This window comes from Ranitomeya imitator, chromosome 2, assembly GCF_032444005.1.
Source record: "Ranitomeya imitator isolate aRanImi1 chromosome 2, aRanImi1.pri, whole genome shotgun sequence".
NCBI classification, from domain to species: domain Eukaryota; kingdom Metazoa; phylum Chordata; class Amphibia; order Anura; family Dendrobatidae; genus Ranitomeya; species Ranitomeya imitator.
Window position 1 is genome coordinate 295,280,767 of NC_091283.1, and position 22,097 is coordinate 295,302,863.

Consider the following 22,097-nt stretch of genomic DNA (forward strand, 5'->3'; position numbering starts at 1 on the left):
GGGGATTTCTACTGTTTAGGCACATCAGGGGCTCTCCAAACGCGACATGGCGTCCGATCTCAATTCCAGCCAATTCTACATTGAAAAAGTAAAACGGCACTCCTTCTCTTCCAAGCTCTGCGGTGCGCCCTAACAGTGGTTTACCCCCACATATTGGGTATCAGCGTACTCAGGAGAAATTGCACAACAACTTTTGTGGTCTAATTTCTCCTGTTACCCTTGTGAAAATAAAAATTTGTGGGCAAAAAGATCATTTTTGTAGAAAAAATGCGATTTTTTTTTTTTTTTTTTTTTTTTTTCACGGCTCTACGTTATAAACTTCTGTGAAGCACATGGGGGTTCAAAGTGCTCGCCACACATCTAGATAAGTTCCTTAAGGGGTCTAGTTTCCAAAATGGTGTCACTTGTGGGGGGTTTCCACTGTTTAGGCACATCAGGGGCTCTCCAAACGCGACATGGCGTCCAATCTCAATTCCAGCCAATTCTACATTGAAAAAGTAAAACGGCGCTCCTTCACTTCCAAGCTCTGCGGTGCGCCCAAACAGTGGTTTACCCTCACATATGGGGTATCGACGTATTCAGGAGAAATCGCACAACAACTTTTGTGGTCTAATTTCTCCTGTTACCCTTGTGAAAATAAGAATTTGTGGGCAAAAAGATCATTTTTGTGTAAACAAAAGCGATTTTTTTATTTTCACGGCTCTACGTTATAAACTTCTGTGAAGCACTTGGGGGTTCAAAGTGCTCGCCACACATCTAGATAAGTTCCTTAAGGGGTCTAGTTTCCAAAATGGTGTCACTTGTGGGGGGTTTCCACTGTTTAGGCACATCAGGGGCTCTCCAAACGCGACATGGCATCCAATCTCAATTCCAGCCAATTCAACATTGAAAAAGTAAAACGGCGCTCCTTCACTTCTAAGTTCTGCGGTGTGCCCTAACAGTGGTTTACCCCCACATATGGGGTATTGGAGTATTCAGGAGAAATTGCATAACAAAATTTATGGTTACATTTCTGTTTTTACACTTGTGAAAATAAAAAAAATGGTTCTGAATTAAGATGTTTGCAAAAAAAAGTTAAATGTTCATTTTTTCCTTCCACATTGTTTCAGTTCCTGTGAAGCACGTAAAGGGTTAATAAACTTCTTGAAAGTGGTTTTGAGAACCTTGAGGGGTGTAGTTTTTAGAATGGTGTCACACTTCATTATTTTCTATCATATAGACCCCTCAAAATGACTTCAAATGTGATGTGGTCCCTAAAAAAAAATGGTGTTGTAAAAATGAGAAATTGCTGGTCAACTTTTAACCCTTATAACTCCCTAACAAAAAAAAATTTTGTTTCCAAAATTGTGCTGATGTAAAGTAGACATGTGGGAAATGTTATTTATTAACTATTTTTCGTGACCTATCTCTCTAATTTAAGGGCATAAAAATACAAAGTTTGAAAATTGCAAAATTTTAAAAATTTTCGCCATATTTCCGTTTTTTTCATAAATAATCGCAAGTAATATCGAAGAAATGTTACCACTAACATGAAGTACAATATGTCACGAAAAAACAATCTCAGAATCAGCGGGATCCGTTGAAGCGTTCCAGAGTTATAACCTCATAAAGTGACAGTGGTCAGAATTGCAAAAATTGGCTCGGTCATTAAGTACCAAATTGGCTCTGTCACTAAGGGGTTAATTTATTGTTTTGATTTCTAAAACACAACTTATTCATTTGTATTTATGCATATATTTATATATCTCTTTTATTTCTAACTATTTGACTTGTAATAAAATTGTTTGACGGCTATGAGTTGAATTTTCATTTTTATATTTCTTAAGCGCGGGGTGACATTAGTGGAGAGTAAGGAGTTGGGTCTGTATCAGGCTGAGTTTACACATTGCAGGTTATTGGGGAAAACTATCTGTAGGGACGTCCTCACCAGTAGACCGGACCCGCACTTGGGTGTTTTTTTTAAATCCATAATTGTTTTTTCTGTAAAAGACATAAGCTGGCTTCCTCTGAGGGTGCTGCTACCACCACTGATGGGACAGGCTGTGACATATTTTCCAGAGGAATAATGTATCTCTGGAATGTTAGGCAATATTTACATACTTTTTTAATTTTTTTTTGTACTAATGGTTTACAAAATTCTGACGACCTGTGACACAGCTGGAATGAATGTGTCGCATGTATTTGTCTTGCTCCATCAATTAAGGAATGTTTCCCTCAGACCTCCTGGAGACTTCACAACCCTGGATCAGACCTAAATCACAGGACAATAAAACCTCACCCTCCTCATCTATGATGGCTGAGAGCGCCTCTAGTTCCTTCCACTGGGTCCACTGCTGAAAGCGCAGTTTTCACCTGAGGACCGTGGGCATCTTTCTACCACCTCACCCCTTTGCAAATCGGCCAAGCATTATCAGCCCAAAGTCATGAAGCAGTCTCTTCTGATTTTTTTTTTTTTTTTTTTTTTTTTACATTTTCTTAACCTGAGCACCACCTGCATCTGAGTTCTAAGTACGAGCAGCAGTAGAGTAGACACCTTAAAAATAAACATGACAGATGTGAGCTTTCCTCCTGCTCCCTCTTCTACTGCGGTCTTGACCTCTTCATCCAGCTCACGAACAACAGCCTACCCGCAAAGACAGGATGTGACAGCACCAGCAGTGTCACCAAGCATCTCCACCCTGTCCCATTGAAGTGTTCATCTCTCCATCACCCAAACCCCATAGAGATTTACCAATTCCTGGCCTTTGAAACACTGCCATTCCAGCTGATGGAGAAAAAACATTTTAAATAAATGATGGTGGTGGCTGTTGCTAAGTACGTGGTTCCCATCCACCACTAATGTTTCAAGTTGGCCATCCCTGCCCAGCACACACATATTGCAACCAAAATCAGGTGTGCACTGTGCAACGCCATCAGTGGCAAGGTCCAGATAACTACCGATACGTGGACCAGTAAGTATTGACAGGGACGTTACATCTCCCTATCTGCACACTGGGTAAATGTGGCAGCTGGGACAGAGGAGGAAGGCGTTCTAGCGCATGTCCTACATCTATTGTTGGACATTGCTCTGCCCATGTGGCCTACTCCGCTTACTCCATCACCTAGCAGTAAGACTTGCAATCGCAACTTCAACACAGCCAGGGGGAAAAGACAGTAGGCTGTTCTCAAACTCATCATTTTGGGGGACAAGTTCCATACTTCTCAAGAGCTGTGGACAAGGAATAAACGAGACTGATGAGTGGTTGGTGCTGCTGGACCTAAATCCAGGCCTGGTGGTGTGCAATAACGGGCGAAATCTGGTAGCACCTCTAGACCTAGCTGGTTTGACCACATCCCTTGCCTGGCACGTGTCAAGTTTAGTGGTGCAAATCTTTCTTAAAAATTACCCATATGTGAGAGGTCGTCTGTGCACGATTATGGCGTTCACACCCTGCAGCTGCTCGACGGTCTGCACTGCAGCTTCACTTCTACCTTCTCGATCAGCGCCTCATATGCGACATATCAACAAGGTGGAAATCAAAAGTTGCATACGCTGTAGAGGCTGTGCGAGCAGAAGCAATACTGGAGTTTCAGCTGCAGCACGCACGGACGAGTAGTTCTGTTGAACAACACTTCACCATGTCGTGAACACAACAGGGTGGCACTCAAAGTAGCTCACGGGCATCACTGGAGCATAGCAGGGAGGACATAGGCCATACACCTCCCACAGAGGACAGTTTGTCTTTGCCTCTGGGCAGCCTGGCATGAATTATTATTTATAGCATCATTAATTCCATGGTGCTGTACATGAGAAAGGGGTTACATACAGGGTTATAGATATCATTTACAGTGAACAAATTTACAATGACAGACGGGTACAGACGGGAGAGGACCCTGTCCTTGCGGATTTATGTTCTATGGGATAATGGGGAAGAGACAGAAGGTCGGGGGTGCAGCAGCTCTGGTGGTGGGGAGGCGGCAGAATGGTTATTGCAGGCTGTAGGCTTTCCTGAAGAGATGGGTTTTCAGGTTCTGTCTGAAGGATCCGAGGGTGGTGGCACTAGTGGCTAATCAGACGTGTTGAGATGTTGAATTCCAGAGGATGGGGGATATTGGGGAGAAATCTTGGAGGCGGTTGTGTGAGGAATGAATAAGTGTGGAGGAGAGTAGGAGGTCTTGGGAGGATCGAAGATTACGTGAGGGAAGATATTGGGAGAATAGTTCAGAGATATAGGGAGGGGACAGGTTGTGGATGGCTTTGTAGGTCAGTGTTAGTAGTTTGAACTGGATTCGTTGGGGAATTGGGAGCCAGTGGAGGGATTTGCAGAGGGGAGGAGAGAGGTGGATTAGCCGGGCAGCAGCGTTGAGGACAGACTGGAGTGGTGCAAGAGAGTTAGCAGGGAGGCCACAGATGAGGGTGTTGCAGTAGTCGAGGTGAGAGATGATGAGGGCATGCACAAGCGTTTTAGTAGATTGAGGGCAGAGGAAGGGACGGATTCTGGCAATATGTTTGAGTTGGAGGCGACAGGAGGTGGCAAGAGTTTGGACGTGCGGTTTGATGGACAGGGCAGAGTCGAGAGTTAGGCCGGCGTCACACTAGCGAGTTTTACGGATGTATGAGAGGTGTAGAAAATACGGATTGCACACGGTACAATGATTCTCTATGGCCCAGCTCCTATCTGCTGTATTTTATAGATCCGTATTATACGGTCTTTTACGGCCGTAGAAAATCGCAGCATGCTGCGTTTGTCAGCGTATTGCGCAAAAAAAAAAATCGCCAATGAAAGTCTATGGGGGCGAGAAAAATACGGATTACACACGGACCAACAGTGTGTCTTGCGAGAAAGACGCAGCGGTGTTCTATAGAAAAGCCAGCAATTCAGTGCGGTGTACAGTTAAATCACACTGACAGGTTAGAATAGAATAGCTAAAATAAATGTCTATACATAGTATAGGGATATATATATATATGTCAGTGAGACACATATATTAATATATATATATATATATATTTCATGCAGCGCTAGATAGCAGAAAAGCCGGTAATTCAATTGCCGGCTTTTCCTATCTCCTTCCCCAACCCGACATGATATGAGACATGGATACATACAGTAAGCCATCTCATATCTCTTCTTTCATTACATATTCCTCTTTAGTAATGTAAGAAGTGTCTTGGTGTAAAATTTGGGGGCTCTATCTATTAAATTTAAGGGTAAAATCGCGGAAAAAATTGTCGTGGGCCCCCACGCAATTTTCTCTGCCAGAGTGGGAAAGCCAGTGACTGAGGGCAGATATTAATAGCCTGGAGAGGGACCATGGTTATTGCCCCCCCCTCCCCCCCAGCTAAAAACATCTGCCCCCAGCCACCCCAGAAAAGGCACACTCTTCCCATTCCCGTGTAGCGGTGGGATATGGGGTAATGAAAGGTTAATGTCACCTTGCTATTGTAAGGTGACATTAAGCCAAATTAATAATGGAGAGGCGTCAATTATGACACCTATCCATTATTAATCCAATACTAGTAAAGGGTTAAAAAAACACACACATTAAAAATTATTTTATTGAAATAAAAACAAAGGTTGTTGTAATAATTTATTCTACGCTCAATCCATCTGAAGACCCTCGCTCTGTAACAAAGTAAAAATAATAAACCAACAATATACATACCTTCCGAAGATCTGTAACGTCCCACAATGTAAATCCATCTGAAGGGGTTAAAACATTTTGCAGCCAGGTGCTCTGCTAATGCAGCGCTGCTCCTGCCTGCAAAACCCCGGGGAATGAAGGTAAAGTAGGTCAATGACCTATATTTAACTTCATTCGCGGTGAGGCGCCCTCTGCTGGCTGTTCCTGGAGCGTGGGAACTTTCCTAGAAAGCTCCCAGGCTCGAGTTCATATGAGGACAACCAGCAGAGGGCGCCCTCATATGAACTCGAGCCAGGGAGCTTTCTAGGAAGGAGATAGCTTTAAAGCCGATAATTCAATTGCCGGCTTTTGCTATCTCGCGCTGGATGAAATATTAATATATATACATATATGTGTCTACTGATATATATATATATATATAGTATATATGTTGTTACGATTTTTTGAGCACATGGATCCATTGTATGTCCATAGGTCGGTTTTGCAAGCCTGCGAGAAAATCTCGCAGTACGGATGTCATACGGATTACATACGGAGGATGCCATGCGCAAAATACGCTGACACACCCTGCCTACGGAGGAGATACGGACCACTATTTTGGGGACTTATTACGGCCGTAAATTACGGACCGTATTGTCTTACGCCGAGTGTGACCCCGGCCTAAGGGTGGCATGGAAGCCACCACCTGTGAGGTCACTGGAGATTACAGTTTGCGGTTATCACAGAACCCTCTGAGCTGTCAACTGCCACTTGAGGTGAACTCAAGGAGCACAGTGACCGGCAATATGCATAACCAGGCGGAAACATTGTAGTAGGTTGGATTGCCGGACTGCCCCCTGCGTGACACAGGGGCACTACAGTACGGAAGTCTGACAGTGAACCAGTGGAATCATTACAGTGCATCAGATGGTGAATCACTGTTGGACTGCGTTGCCCACTAGAATTTGTTACATACAGTAAGCTAAATCTAAGTGGGCAGAAGGACCTGGTGTTTTAGCTTACTAAGGCTAGGGTCACATTGCGTTAGGGCAGTCCGTTTAGCGCATAGCGCTATCGACTGCGCTAACACAATGTCCCAAAAGGGATCGCATTAGCCGATCCCGCTAGCGCAGATCCCCGATCTGCGCTAGCGAGGAACGGACCGCGAACGCTGCAAGCAGTGTTCGCGGTCCGTCACTCAAATGACGGCACATCGCTAGCGCACGCCCAATGTGGGCGTGCGCTAGCGATGCGTTCGCCATTACAGGCTATGGCGGCGTTAACGGACTACGTTACACCGCGTTATGCCGCGGTGTAACATAGTCCGTTAATCGCGGTCACATAACGCAATGTGACCCTAGCCTAAGTCTGGTATTAAACCACTTCAAGGGACCTGGTCCTTTATCCCACTTGGATTTAGCTTTCTCACAGTGAGCAGGCTAAATTCAAGTTGGCAGAAGGACCTGGTCCTTTAGCCTGCTAGATCTAGTAGATCATCTTTCGTCGCAATGCGTCGGGCCGACGTACCGACGGACGTTGTGAAAGTGAAAGAATTCACAACACCTATCACACCACACTAGAGGTAGCCGTGGATTGCGCCTAACGCTCCCTATGCAACTCGGCACAGCCTGAGAAACTAACTAGCCCTGAAGATAGAAAAATAAGCCTACCTTGCCTCAGAGAAATTCCCCAAAGGAAAAGGCAGCCCCCCACATATAATGACTGTGAGTAAAGATGAAATACAAACACAGAGATGAAATAGATTTAGCAAAGTGAGGCCCGACTTACTGAATAGACCGAGGATAGGAAAGATAGCTTTGCGGTCAACACAAAAACCTACAAACAACCACGCAGAGGGGCAAAAAGACCCTCCGCACCGACTAACGGTACGGAGGTGCTCCCTCTGCGTCTCAGAGCTTCCAGCAAGCAAGAAAAACCAATATAGCAAGCTGGACAGAAAAATATAGCAAAGAAAAATAACATAAGCAGAACTTAGCTTATGCAGGAAAGACAGGCCACAGGAACGATCCAGGAGGAAGCAAGACCAATACTAGAACATTGACTGGAGGCCAGGATCAAAGCACCAGGTGGAATTAAATAGAGCAGCACCTAACAACTTAACCTCATCACCTGAGGAAGGAAACTCAGAAGCCGCAGTACCACTCTCATCCACCAAAGGAAGCTTATAGACAGAACCAGCCACAGTACCACTCACGACCACAGGAGGGAGCTTGGCCACAGAATTCACAACAGTACCCCCCCCTTGATGAGGGGTCACCGAACCCTCACCAGAGTCCCCAGGCCGACCAGGATGAGCCACATGAAAGGCACGAACCAGATCGGCAGCATGGACATCAGAGGCAAAGATCCAGGAATTATCTTCCTGACCATAACCCTTCCACTTAACCAAATACTGGAGTTTCCGTCTCGAAACACGAGAATCCAAAATCTTCTCCACAATATACTCCAATTCCCCTTCAACCAAAACCGGAGCAGGAGGATCAATAGATGGAACCACAGGTGCCACGTATCTCCGCAACAATGACCTATGGAACACGTTATGGATGGAAAAAGAAGCTGGAAGAGTCAAACGAAAAGACACAGGATTAAGAACCTCAGAAATCCTATATGGACCAATGAAACGAGGCTTAAATTTAGGAGAGGAAACCTTCATAGGAATATAACGAGATGACAACCAAACCAAATCCCCAACACGAAGTCGGGGACCCACACAGCGCCTGCGGTTAGCGAAACGTTGAGCCTTCTCCTGGGACAAAGTCAGATTGTCCACTACATGAGTCCAAATCTGCTGCAACCTATCCACCACAGTAGCATAGCATAGCATAGTAGCATAGTTAGTAAGGCCGAAAAAAGACATTTGTCCATCCAGTTCAGCCTATATTCCATCATAATAAATCCCCAGATCTACGTCCTTCTACAGAACCTAATAATTGTATGATACAATATTGTTCTGCTCCAGGAAGACATCCAGGCCTCTCTTGAACCCCTCGACTGAGTTCGCCATCACCACCTCCTCAGGCAAGCAATTCCAGATTCTCACTGCCCTAACAGTAAAGAATCCTCTTCTATGTTGGTGGAAAAACCTTCTCTCCTCCAGATGCAAAGAATGCCCCCTTGTGCCCGTCACCTTCCTTGGTATAAACAGATCCTCAGCGAGATATTTGTATTGTCCCCTTATATACTTATACATGGTTATTAGATCGCCCCTCAGTCGTCTTTTTTCTAGACTAAATAATCCTAATTTCGCTAATCTATCTGGGTATTGTAGTTCTCCCATCCCCTTTATTAATTTTGTTGCCCTCCTTTGTACTCTCTCTAGTTCCATTATATCCTTCCTGAGCACCGGTGCCCAAAACTGGACACAGTACTCCATGTGCGGTCTAACTAGGGATTTGTACAGAGGCAGTATAATGCTCTCATCATGTGTATCCAGACCTCTTTTAATGCACCCCATGATCCTGTTTGCCTTGGCAGCTGCTTCCTGGCACTGGCTGCTCCAGGTAAGTTTATCATTAACTAGGATCCCCAAGTCCTTCTCCCTGTCAGATTTACCCAGTGGTTTCCCGTTCAGTGTGTAATGGTGATATTGATTCCTTCTTCCCATGTGTATAACCTTACATTTATCATTGTTAAACCTCATCTGCCACCTTTCAGCCCAAGTTTCCAACTTATCCAGATCCATCTGTAGCAGAATACTATCTTCTCTTGTATTAACTGCTTTACATAGTTTTGTATCATCTGCAAATATCGATATTTTACTGTGTAAACCTTCTACCAGATCATTAATGAATATGTTGAAGAGAACAGGTCCCAATACTGACCCCTGCGGTACCCCACTGGTCACAGCAACCCAGTTAGAGACTATACCATTTATAACCACCCTTTGCTTTCTATCACTAAGCCAGTTACTAACCCATTTACACACATTTTCCCCCAGACCAAGCATTCTCATTTTGTGTACCAACCTCTTGTGCGGCACGGTATCAAACGCTTTGGAAAAATATCCACACCAGGACAGTCCGAAGACTCAACCTGCCCTGAAGAGAAACGAGGGTGGAACCCAGAATTGCAGAAAAACGGCGAAACCAAAGTAGCCGAGCTGGCCCGATTATTAAGGGCGAACTCAGCCAAAGGCAAAAAGGACACCCAATCATCCTGATCAGCAGAAACAAAACATCTCAGATATGTTTCCAAGGTCTGATTGGTTCGTTCAGTCTGGCCATTTGTCTGAGGATGGAAAGCCGAGGAAAAAGACAAATCAATGCCCATCCTAGCACAAAAAGCTCGCCAAAACCTCGAAACAAACTGGGAACCTCTGTCAGAATCGATGTTCTCTGGAATGCCATGTAAACGAACCACATGCTGGAAAGACAACAGCACCAAATCAGAGGAGGAAGGCAATTTAGACAAGGGCACCAAATGGACCATCTTAGAGAAGCGATCACAAACCACCCAAATGACCGACATTCTTTGAGAGACGGGGAGATCCGAAATAAAATCCATAGAGATATGTGTGCAAGGCCTCTTCGGGACCGGCAAGGGCAAAAGCAACCCACTGGCACGAGAACAGCAGGGCTTAGCCCGAGCACAAATCCCACAGGACTGCACAAAAGAACGCACATCCCGCGACAGAGACGGCCACCAAAAGGATCTAGCCACCAAATCTCTGGTACCAAAGATTCCAGGATGACCAGCCAACACCGAACAATGAACCTCAGAGATAACTTTATTCGTCCACCTATCAGGGACAAACAGTTTCTCCGCTGGGCAACGGTCCGGTCTATTAGCCTGAAATTTTTGCAGCACCCGCCGCAAATCAGGGGAGATGGCAGACAAAATTACCCCCTCTTTGAGAATACCCGCCGGCTCAGACAAACCCGGAGAATCGGGCACAAAACTCCTAGACAGGGCATCTGCCTTCACATTTTTAGAGCCCGGAAGGTACGAAACCACAAAGTCAAAACGGGAGAAAAACAGCGACCAATGAGCCTGTCTAGGATTCAACCGTTTGGCAGACTCGAGATAAGTCAAGTTTTTGTGATCAGTCAAGACCACCACGCGATGCTTAGCTCCTTCAAGCCAATGACGCCACTCCTCAAATGCCCACTTCATGGCTAGCAACTCTCGATTGCCAACATCATAATTTCGCTCAGCAGGCGAAAATTTCCTGGAAAAGAAGGCGCATGGTTTCATCACCGAGCAATCAGAACTTCTCTGCGACAAAACAGCCCCTGCTCCAATTTCGGAAGCATCAACCTCGACCTGGAACGGAAGCGAAACATCTGGTTGGCACAACACAGGGGCAGAAGAAAAACGACGCTTCAACTCCTGAAAAGCTTCCACAGCAGCAGAAGACCAATTGACCACATCAGCACCCTTCTTGGTTAAATCAGTCAACGGTTTAGCAATGCTAGAAAAATTAGCGATGAAGCGACGATAAAAATTAGCAAAGCCCAGGAACTTCTGCAGACTCTTCAGAGATGTAGGCTGAGTCCAATCATAAATGGCCTGAACTTTAACAGGGTCCATCTCGATAGTAGAAGGAGAAAAAATGAACCCCAAAAATGAAATCTTCTGAACACCAAAGAGACACTTTGACCCCTTCACAAACAAAGAATTAGCACGCAGGACCTGGAACACCATTCTGACCTGCTTCACATGAGACTCCCAATCATCCGAGAAGACCAAAATATCATCCAAGTATACAATCAGGAATTTATCCAGGTACTCTCGGAAGATGTCATGCATAAAGGACTGAAACACTGATGGAGCATTAGAAAGTCCGAATGGCATAACCAGGTACTCAAAATGGCCTTCGGGCGTATTAAATGCTGTTTTCCATTCATCGACCCATTTAATACGCACAAGATTATACGCACAAAGAAGATCTATCTTGGTGAACCAACTAGCCCCCTTAATCCGAGCAAACAAATCAGACAGCAGCGGCAAGGGGTACTGAAATTTGACCGTAATTTTATTTAGAAGGCAGTAATCAATACAAGGTCTCAGCAAACCATCCTTCTTGGCCACAAAAAAGAACCCCGCTCCCAATGGCGACGATGACGGGCGAATATGACCCTTCTCCAAAGACTCCTTCACGTAACTCCGCATAGCGGCGTGCTCAGGTACAGATAAATTAAACAGTCGACCCCTAGGAAACTTACTACCAGGAATCAAATCGATAGCACAATCACAATCCCTATGCGGAGGTAGGGCATTGGACTTGGGCTCATCGAATACATCCCGGTAATCAGACAAGAACTCTGGGACCTCAGAAGGGGTGGATGATGAGATAGACAGAAATGGAACATAACCATGTACCCCCTGACAACCCCAGCTGGACACAGACATTGATTTCCAATCTAATACTGGGTTATGGACTTGTAGCCATGGCAACCCCAACACGACCACATCATGCAGATTATGCAACACCAGAAAGCGAATATCCTCCTGGTGCGCAGGAGCCATGCACATGGTCAGCTGGGTCCAATACTGAGGCTTATTCTTGGCCAAAGGTGTAGCATCAATTCCTCTCAATGGAATAGGACACTGCAAGGGCTCCAAGACAAACCCACAGCGCCTAGCATACTCCAAGTCCATCAAATTCAGGGCAGCGCCTGAATCCACAAATGCCATGACAGAATAGGAAGACAAAGAGCAGATCAAAGTAACGGACAAAAGAAATTTCGACTGTACCGTACCAATGGTGGCAGACCTAGCGATCCGCTTAGTGCGCTTAGGACAATCGGAGATAGCATGAGTGGAATCACCACAGTAGAAACACAGCCCATTCTGACGTCTGTGTTCTTGCCTTTCAGCTCTGGTTAAAGTCCTATCGCACTGCATAGGCTCAGGTTTATGCTCAGATAATACCGCCAAATGGTGCACAGATTTACGCTCGCGCAAGCGTCGACCGATCTGAATAGCCAAAGACATAGACTCATTCAGACCAGCAGGCATAGGAAATCCCACCATGACATCCTTAAGGGCTTCAGAGAGACCCTTTCTGAAAATAGCTGCCAGCGCACATTCATTCCATTGAGTGAGCACGGACCACTTTCTAAACTTCTGACAATAAATCTCTATCTCATCCTGACCCTGACACAGAGCCAGCAAATTTTTCTCTGCCTGATCCACTGAATTAGGTTCGTCGTACAGCAATCCGAGCGCCAGAAAAAACGCATCAATATTACATAATGCAGGATCTCCTGGCGCAAGGGAAAATGCCCAGTCTTGAGGGTCGCCACGTAATAAAGAAATAATAATTTTAACTTGTTGAACTGGGTCACCAGAGGAGCGGGGTTTCAAAGCCAGAAATAGTTTACAATTATTTTTAAAATTCAAAAACTTAGCTCTATCTCCAAAAAATAACTCAGGAATAGGAATTTTAGGTTCTAACATAGGATTCTGAACCACTAAATCTTGAATGTTCTGTACTCTTATAGTGAGATCATCCATCAAAGAGGACAGACCCTGAATGTCCATGTCCACACCTGTGTTCTGAACCACCCTGATGTATAGGGGAAAAGAAAGACAGAACACAGTGCAAAGAAAAAAAAATGGTCTCAGAACTTCTCTTTTCCCTCTATTGAGAAGCATTAGTACTTTGGGCCTCCAGTACTGTTATGAACAGGTAATTCAGAACCACAATGGACCTTGAAGTTCAGAGCATACAAAGTGACCTGACATTTACCAAAAACATATGACGAGCTCTGAGACGTGGAAACTCTGCTGACCGCAATCCCTAATCCTATCACACCACACTAGAGGTAGCCGTGGATTGCGCCTAACGCTCCCTATGCAACTCGGCACAGCCTGAGAAACTAACTAGCCCTGAAGATAGAAAAATAAGCCTACCTTGCCTCAGAGAAATTCCCCAAAGGAAAAGGCAGCCCCCCACATATAATGACTGTGAGTAAAGATGAAATACAAACACAGAGATAAAATAGATTTAGCAAAGTGAGGCCCGACTTACTGAATAGACCGAGGATAGGAAAGATAGCCTTGCGGTCAACACAAAAACCTACAAACAACCACGCAGAGGGGCAAAAAGACCCTCCGCACCGACTAACGGTACGGAGGTGCTCCCTCTGCGTCTCAGAGCTTCCAGCAAGCAAGAAAAACCAATATAGCAAGCTGGACAGAAAAATATAGCAAACAAAAATAACATAAGCAGAACTTAGCTTATGCAGGAAAGACAGGCCACAGGAACGATCCAGGAGGAAGCAAGACCAATACTAGAACATTGACTGGAGACCAGGATCAAAGCACCAGGTGGAGTTAAATAGAGCAGCACCTAACGACTTAACCTCATCACCTGAGGAAGGAAACTCAGAAGCCGCAGTACCACTCTCATCCACCAAAGGAAGCTTATAGACTGAACCAGCCGCAGTACCACTCACGACCACAGGAGGGAGCTTGGCCACAGAATTCACAACAGGACGGTACGTAAAGCCATGCCAGGGTCCTGCTGCATCGTGGTGGGGCGGTCCGGAAAGCCATGCCAGGGTCCTTCTGCATCGTGGTGGGGGCGGTCCGGAATGCCATGCCAGGGTCCTGCTGCATCGTGGTGGGGGCGGTCCGGAAAGCCATGCCAGGGTCCTGCTGCATCGTGGTGGGGGCGGTCCGGAAAGCCATGCCAGGTTCCTGCTGCATCGTGGTGGGGGCAGCCCGGAAAGCCATGCCAGGGTCCTGCTGCATCGTGGTGGGGGCGATCCGGAAAGCCATGCCAGGGTCCTGCTGCATCGTGGTGGGGGCGGCCCGGAAAGCCATGCCAGGGTCCTGCTGCATCGTGGTGTCAGTGGAGGAGGTCCAAGCAGGAGCAGCGATTGTCATGGTGGTGGCAGTGGGATGTCTAACTGCACTCGTCATGGTGCTGGCGCTGTAGTGGAGTCCGCCTGTGGAAGGAATTGAGATGGCCATGCAGTGGTATGCAGCAGAGGTCGGCATTGAGGTTAATTGTGACAGTGAAGGCACAGTTGGATATGCCGCCACTGTCTGCTGGAAATACCGACTCTGCTGCATAGCCTGCACGTAAGCAGCATTGCAGGCCTGCATGACACTGAGCTGGAGATCAGGAGTAAGGTGTTCCAACATGCCCTGCTCAATTTGGTTAAAAAAATGATGAGCTGGCCTCTGGAGGTCGGCTTTCACTTGATCAAGGCTTTTGGTGACCTCCTGGATACGGGCATTCAAGAGGTTATGTGAAACATCCATTCGGTCACCTAAAGCCTTGATTGCTTCGTGCAAAACCGAGCTCAAGTGCAAAAACTCGGGCATGAGTGACCTGTCTGAAGCCCTCTGCCACTGCCGGGATGAGCCCAAAAAAAAGTGGGTAGTGGAAGAGGACTGCAAAAGTAGAAGACCTGATGGACCAGCTCCCTGGTCTCCAGTTAGTGTGGAAGGCCCACCTGCTGCTGCGCTGCTGGATGGCTGGGACGGGTCCGTGGCTGTCGGATGAAGGACCGCTCCAGAACCTGGGCCGACAGTCATGCTGTATGTGCTGTGAAAAAAGGAAAAAGAAAATTAATACCAAAATATAACAAGACGGTACATCCTGTGGAATTTAAAAATACAGATTATGGCAATACAATACAACCTAAAGCATGTGATAAATACTTACGTTCTCTGGGCAAGGACCGGTCTTAAAAATGCCAGAACACGATGGTATTTGTATGTTCGGATCCTTGCTCCTGAACCCCTGGGAAAACGACTCTCTTGAAGCAGGTCCTTGTTGAAGCGGTCCTTCATCGAACACCAAGGTGTTTTTACTTTGTCCACTGTTAAAAAAAAAAAACATTATGGTCAGAAAATTTACTTTTTGCCGTGATCAGCCAACTGTGTGTGATGAGAGAAACTCTGGAGAGTTTCTTTCATCACACACAGTCGAGTGAGCACGGCCAAGGTCTCTGCTGCTTCACACTGCAGTGCAATACTTACCAAATGCACTTCGGACCCGTGTCGTGGCGTTGTCCCAGCCATCCCACATTGCTTGGGCCACCTCATTCCACAACCGCCGAATCGTGGTGTTGTTCGAGTGCAGTGGATCCCGGCTGTCCCACAACGGAACTCGCTCCTGGACCAGAGTGATAAGTAGGGCGTTGTTGATCAGGTCATCATCCCGTTGTGAAACCTAAAAATTAAAGAAAGTCATTAAATTTTGCTCAATTACATAAGGAAAAGAAAGAAAAAAGATGCTGAGAAATGGCATGAATAGGAAAGTCAAGATACAAAAGGATTCCAGAAGGAAAAAGTTTAGAAATACGAGTGGAAAGAAAGGAAGATTCAAGAATATTACACTGAGGAAAGTCAGCCTTGTATACGTACCCGCTGCCGTCTTTCCACCGGACCTTGACTCCACTGCTCCTGCCCTGTCTGTGCCTCAGTAGAAGAGCTCTAAAAAAAAGGAAAAATCAAATTGTCACATGTGTCGATGTGACAGTGAATACTTACCAATCTGACGAGGCAAATACTCACCTCACTGACATGCTCCACTTCTGACTGTCCTGGACGAAACTCCTCACCAGATGAAGAATCCGAAGAAGACATTCTGATGCATGTAGAAAGAAAGAAATGGCAGAAATTAGGGCATGTAGAGACAGAAAATAGAAAATAAAGGCATTGGCTAGGATATACTCACATTGTTCAGGGTCTTGTCCTCCAAGATGTGGCCTGTCCATGTCTCGTCTGCTTCAGAGTCTGGTGAGAAGTGACCTGCAACTGTCCACACCCTCCCTTTTATCACCTTGATGGTGGGGGGTGGCTTATCAGTGTCTAGACATTGTTATCTTAATTGAAACGCATGCGCTCAAAAACGCAAACCAAACGCATGTGCTAAAAAACGCATGCGTTCCCATAGACAGCAATATGTTTTTTTTACGCAAACGCACACATGCGTTTCCTTGCGGCAAAAAGACGTCTCTAGAAATTACTACATATTGCATTTCCGCGCCAAGACGCAAGCATCGAAATGATGCATGCGTTATCAAACGCGACAAAAAAGAAAACGCATGCGTTTTTAATGTTAAATATAGGAAAACACAATGCATGCGTTTGTATGCGTTACAAACGCAGCGGCAAAAAACGCAAATGTGAAACCAGCCTTAAACATACACTATTCAATATCTTATGTAATGCATATAATAGTGCTTTTACAGCTAAATAAAACAATAAAAAAATTAATAGAATTGCATGCAAGACTGAAAATACCAAAAATAATCCATCCCGCTAGGCCGCTAAGCCAATTGGCTAGATTTAAAAAGGAGTCTCTGTATTGTATTAGTCTCATTAGGAACCTTAAGGAACCTAGAAAATCTGAGTCCAAGTCTCATTGTGCATGCAGTGTGGTGTTAATACCTTCCTTGGCTCCTGGGGTAAGGCTAAGTACAGTATAGTCCTTGCAGATACCGGGCTGTGTGTACAGAACTAACAGTCCAACAGTTTTTGTCCTTCCACATCCTTTATAAGAAAAGCAAGATGTTGAATATGGATCGCCCCCAGACACAGGGCCACAGGTTACTCGGTACCGGTCCTTTCTGTCTCAGTTCTGGGGCTGTCACGGTGGCTGGACCCGGTCCATGACCCTGCTAAGGGGCGTCCAATAAAAGGTGATAGGAGTCTGTCAATGTTTCGTGACGCCACCTGTGGTGTTCGGTCAGGATGACCAACGCTGCTTGGGGCCCGCTGGGGTGATGGAATGGCAGCAGGGCCGGCATCAGCACCCGGCACTCCGGGCAAATGCCGGGGCCCTGGGGAGAGAGGGGGGCCCACTTACAGCTGGGAGAGCAGAGCAGGAGATAACATGCTCTCTCCGCCCACAATGTCACTGCTGGCTGCGTTCTCTTAACCCCTATGTGCCAGCTCTGACACAAACATCTTCTCACTCAGTCAGTGCAGCCAGGCAGGCACACATAGGGGTTAAGAGAAGGCAGCCAGTGTGACTGTTTGTGGGCGGAGAGAGCACGTTCTCTGCTCTCCCCCCTGGGTGGCTGCAGTGCTGAGCTGAACTTATCAGGCAGATTCTGAGGAGCTCCATCCTACCAGTGCCTGAGTGAGTGTTATGGTTGTTCTGTTTGATGAATCCTGTCATAAATCACACTCTGTGAGTATCTCCAGGCTCTTTATTCACATCATGTCTCAACCTCCATTACATGAATTCCGAGTACAACAACATCCAACAAGTTCCAAACAAAGAATATAGAACACACATAAAAGTAGTGAGACCCCTAGAGGCCACATGAACATATAACATATTGCTACATCCTTTCTCTTTTAACTAGAGGAACAATAAAAGATACTAAACTAATGTATACTATGACAAAGTTAGAAATTAACCTAGTACGTCCAGTTAGATATAATCTTTGAGGTGCGCCGGCTTTTTGCTAATTCTGCCAGCTCTGGTAATATAAGATGTGTCACTTTCTACATCTGGTACATCTGGTAGTTCTTCTGATATTGTCTGTCTCTGGCCAGAGTCCTCACCCTGATGGTCAGCTGTCCCTGTTGGTGCCTGACTTGTACTTGCTGCCTCGTTGTCTTGGGTGTCTGGATACTGTTCAAAAGGCCATGAATCATCTCTTTCTTGCGTTTTCCTCAAATATCTTCGATTCCTCTTTAGTCTTCTTCCGTCGTCTGTTAGAATTTCGTAAGACCGCGGTCCCAGTTTCTGGACAACCTTTGCCTTTTGCCAGTGTTTGTCAAATGTTGTGCTTGGCTGCAGCCGAATGTTGTCATTTCTCTGGAGCTCAGGCAGATCCTTTGCAGATTTATTGTAATAGAAAGCTTGCCTAGCTTGATTCTTCTGTAATTTAGCTTCGATGTTTCCCAGCAGCTTTGGCTCTAACAGAGGACACGCAGTTGGTACTAGTGTCTTTGTACGCCTACTCATGAGCCTCTGTGCCGGACTGCTGTCTAGGCCTTGAGTGGGTGTGTTTCTATGATCCAGTATAGACAGATATACATCAACACCCGCCTGGTTTGCTTTCTGCATGAGTCTTTTGGCCGTTTTTACTGCTGACTCTGCTTTCCCATTACTCTGAGGATATCTTGGAGAAGACGTCTGGTGTTCAAATTCCCATTTCTTACTGAAAGTTTTGAATTCTTCCGACGTAAACTGTGCCGCATTGTCAGAGAAAACGATATCTGGAATGCCATACCTGGCAAAATGGGCCTTGAGTTTTTTAATCACTGTTCTCGCCCTTGTGTCCTGCACCAAATCAACCTCCCAGAAGTTAGAGAAATAGTCCACTGTAATCAGGTATTCTTTGTCATTCCATGTGAACAAGTCTGTTCCTATTTTTGACCAAGGCCTATGTGGAATTTCATGAGGTTGCAATGTCTCCTTTGGTTGCTTATCATTGCAGGATGCACATATTTCACATTGTGCTATGTAATTTTTTATGTGGTCATTCATTCCTGGCCAATAAACTGATTCTCGTGCACGCCGTAGGCATCCTTCCATGCCTAAGTGAGAAGAGTGCAATGTCTTCAATATGCCTCTTCTGAGAACTTCAGGTATAACAGCCCTGTCTCCTTTAAAGATGATTCCTTGCTGCACTGACAATTCATCTCTTATGTGGAAGAATGGTGAGACTTCCCTCGGAGCATGCTGCTTGTATTTTGGCCAGCCCTGCAAGATGACAGTCTTTAAACTCTGGAGACTTTTATCCTTCTCTGTACAAGTCTGGATTTGCTTGACCTTTTCTTTTGACACTGCAAGGTAGTTACACATATTGATGGTTTCAATGTCTTCCTCCTCATCATTTGTGATAGGAAGGTAAGCTCTGCTTAGCGTATCTGCAATCAGTAAGTCTCTTCCTGGACAGTACCCGATGTCAACATCATATTTCTGAAGTCGCAACAGCATGCGCTGTAGTCTCTTTGGGGCATTTAGTAATGGTTTCTTTGTAATGCTCTCCAATGGTTTGTGATCCGACTGCACTGTTACCCGTCGACCGTAGGTGTACTGGTGAAACTTCTCCATCCCAAATACCACAGCCAGTAGTTCCTTCTCAATCTGCGCATATCCCTGCTCTGTTGTTGTAAGGGCTCTGCTTGCAAATGTAATTGGCTGTTTGTTCTGCATTAATGTGGCTCCAAGGCCTTTTTCCGAAGCATCACATTGTACCACCACTTCTCGATCTGGATCGAAATACTTTAGGGTTGCTGTATCTGCAATGGCATTCTTTACTGCTAGGAAAGCAGTCTCCATGCCCAAAAATCGTTGTACTCCAGAAACATCAGTAGGGGTAGGCAAATCTTGTATTGCTCTCACCTTTTCAGGATCCACTTTGACCCCAGTTGAAGTCAGTCGATGACCAATATAGGCCACTTCTGTCATTTTCAATTTGAATTTGTCCAAATTCAGCTTTATGTTTTTTTCTCTGCATCTGTCCAAAAATTGTATCATCTTCTGATCGTGATCCTTGATTGCAGATTCCATATTTTCACCTTCTCCCACTACTAGGATATCATCCGCTATTGTCTTCACTCCAGTAAGTCCTTCCAAAGCCTGCATCAATTTCTGCTGGAATATCTCTGGAGCAGGTTTTAGTCCCATGGGCATTTTCAGCCATTTAAAGCGTCCAAATGGTGAAGAAAATGTTGTCAATAAACTTGAATCTTCAGTCAGGGCCACATGCCAGAATCCATTATTTACATCACATACAGAAAATATTTTAGCCTTTGATAAATCTGGTAGAACATCATCTAATGTTGGCATTGGGTAATGATTTCGCTTCAGCGCCTTGTTGAGTGGCTTAGGATCAATACATATTCTTAACTTGCCCGATGGTTTCTGCACTATGACCAAACTGCTGATCCAATCTGTGCTCTTATGGACTGGTGCCTTCATGCCTCTTCTCTGTAGATCTTGCAGTTCTACTTTCAGCGGTTGCATTAACGCTACAGGCACTCTTTTTGTAGGTAATCTGGTGGGCTGCACTGTGTTGTCAATTTCTAGCCTATATTTACCTTCAAAGCATCCATCACCTTCAAATACATCAGCATACTCTGCTTTTATTTTCTGCATGTCCAAGTTGTGCTCTGCATTTAGTTTTGGATTTTGTATATCCTGGGCAACTTCAACAGACATAATGTTCTGAGACTGTACTTTTATTAAGTCCATTGCCTGAACTGCTTTTACTCCCAGTAATGGTACATGGTTACCACCCCGTAACACGGTAAATTCAACTCTATAACTCTTTCTGTTACATGGGTTTTGTATTTTTAGCTTACATGTCCCCATTGATTTCAGAACACTTTTGTTGTACATCACCAGTACCTTGTCAGTTGGCTCAATAGAAACCTGTTTGTTTAGCAGATCAAATGAAATTACATTGCAGCTTGCTCCACAATCCAGCTGAAATCTAATGGGCTTCTCATCCAACAAGAATGTTGCATAAAGCTGCTTGGCATCCTTCACTACTGACTGCCCGACTACATTGACTTTCTCTGTTGTAGACTGCATTTGTAGCCATGTAATGTCCTCTGCACTGTCAGTGTCTGGTGTCACAGTGTGGAGCTGTCTGTACTGTTTGCCTCTTCCTTGCCTGCAGACAGCAGAGGAATTATTCTTCTTGCCACATGACCTGCAGGTTTCCCCATATGCTGGACACTTGGTTTTGTCTCTCTCATGTCTTTTCCCACAATACTTGCAGTGGACAGTGTTTATAGGGTAGTCTGGTCCTGTCTTCCCTTTCATAGATACTGCATGTACCTTGTCATCATCATTCTCACTGGTGCCTGCCATCATCTTCAGGCTGTGCTTTGTGAGCTCAGCAGCCCTGCAGATTTGCATACATTTCTCTAAAGTCATGCCTTCCTCTCTCAGTAATCTTTCTTTGAGATGACTGTCCTTTATGCCACACACCATTCTGTCCTTGATTAGACTGTCCCTGATCTCTCCAAAGCCACATGTTTCCGCAATTCCACATTTTCACCATCCTCCTGATGTCTTGTGAAAAACTTATATCTTTCCACTGTCTCATTCTTCTTTGGGTCACAGTGTTTATCAAATTCCTGCACAATGTCTGCTAGGAGGAGGTTGTCTGTGTCTGGGAGCAAGGTGTGGGCTAATTCTCTGCCATTTTCCCCAATTAGGTAATAAAACAGCTTTACTTTCCGTTTGTCATCAGTGGGGCCCACCGTCAGATCCACATACAGTGTAAACTCTTCCTTCCAATGTCTCCAAGTCTGGGACAGATTACAAGAAGTGACATCCAGTCTCTGAGGGGGCTTCAGACCAGTCTCCATTTTTCTGTACTGTCAGGGAATCTGTACTTACAGTTGCAGTGATCTGTGCAGTTCCAGCCTCATATAAGCTCTAAGAATTTGCAGGTTCTGTGCCCGGCTGCCACCATGTTCTGTTTGATGAATCCTGTCATAAATCACACTCTGTGAGTATCTCCAGGCTCTTTATTCACATCATGTCTCAACCTCCATTACATGAATTCCGAGTACAACAACATCCAACA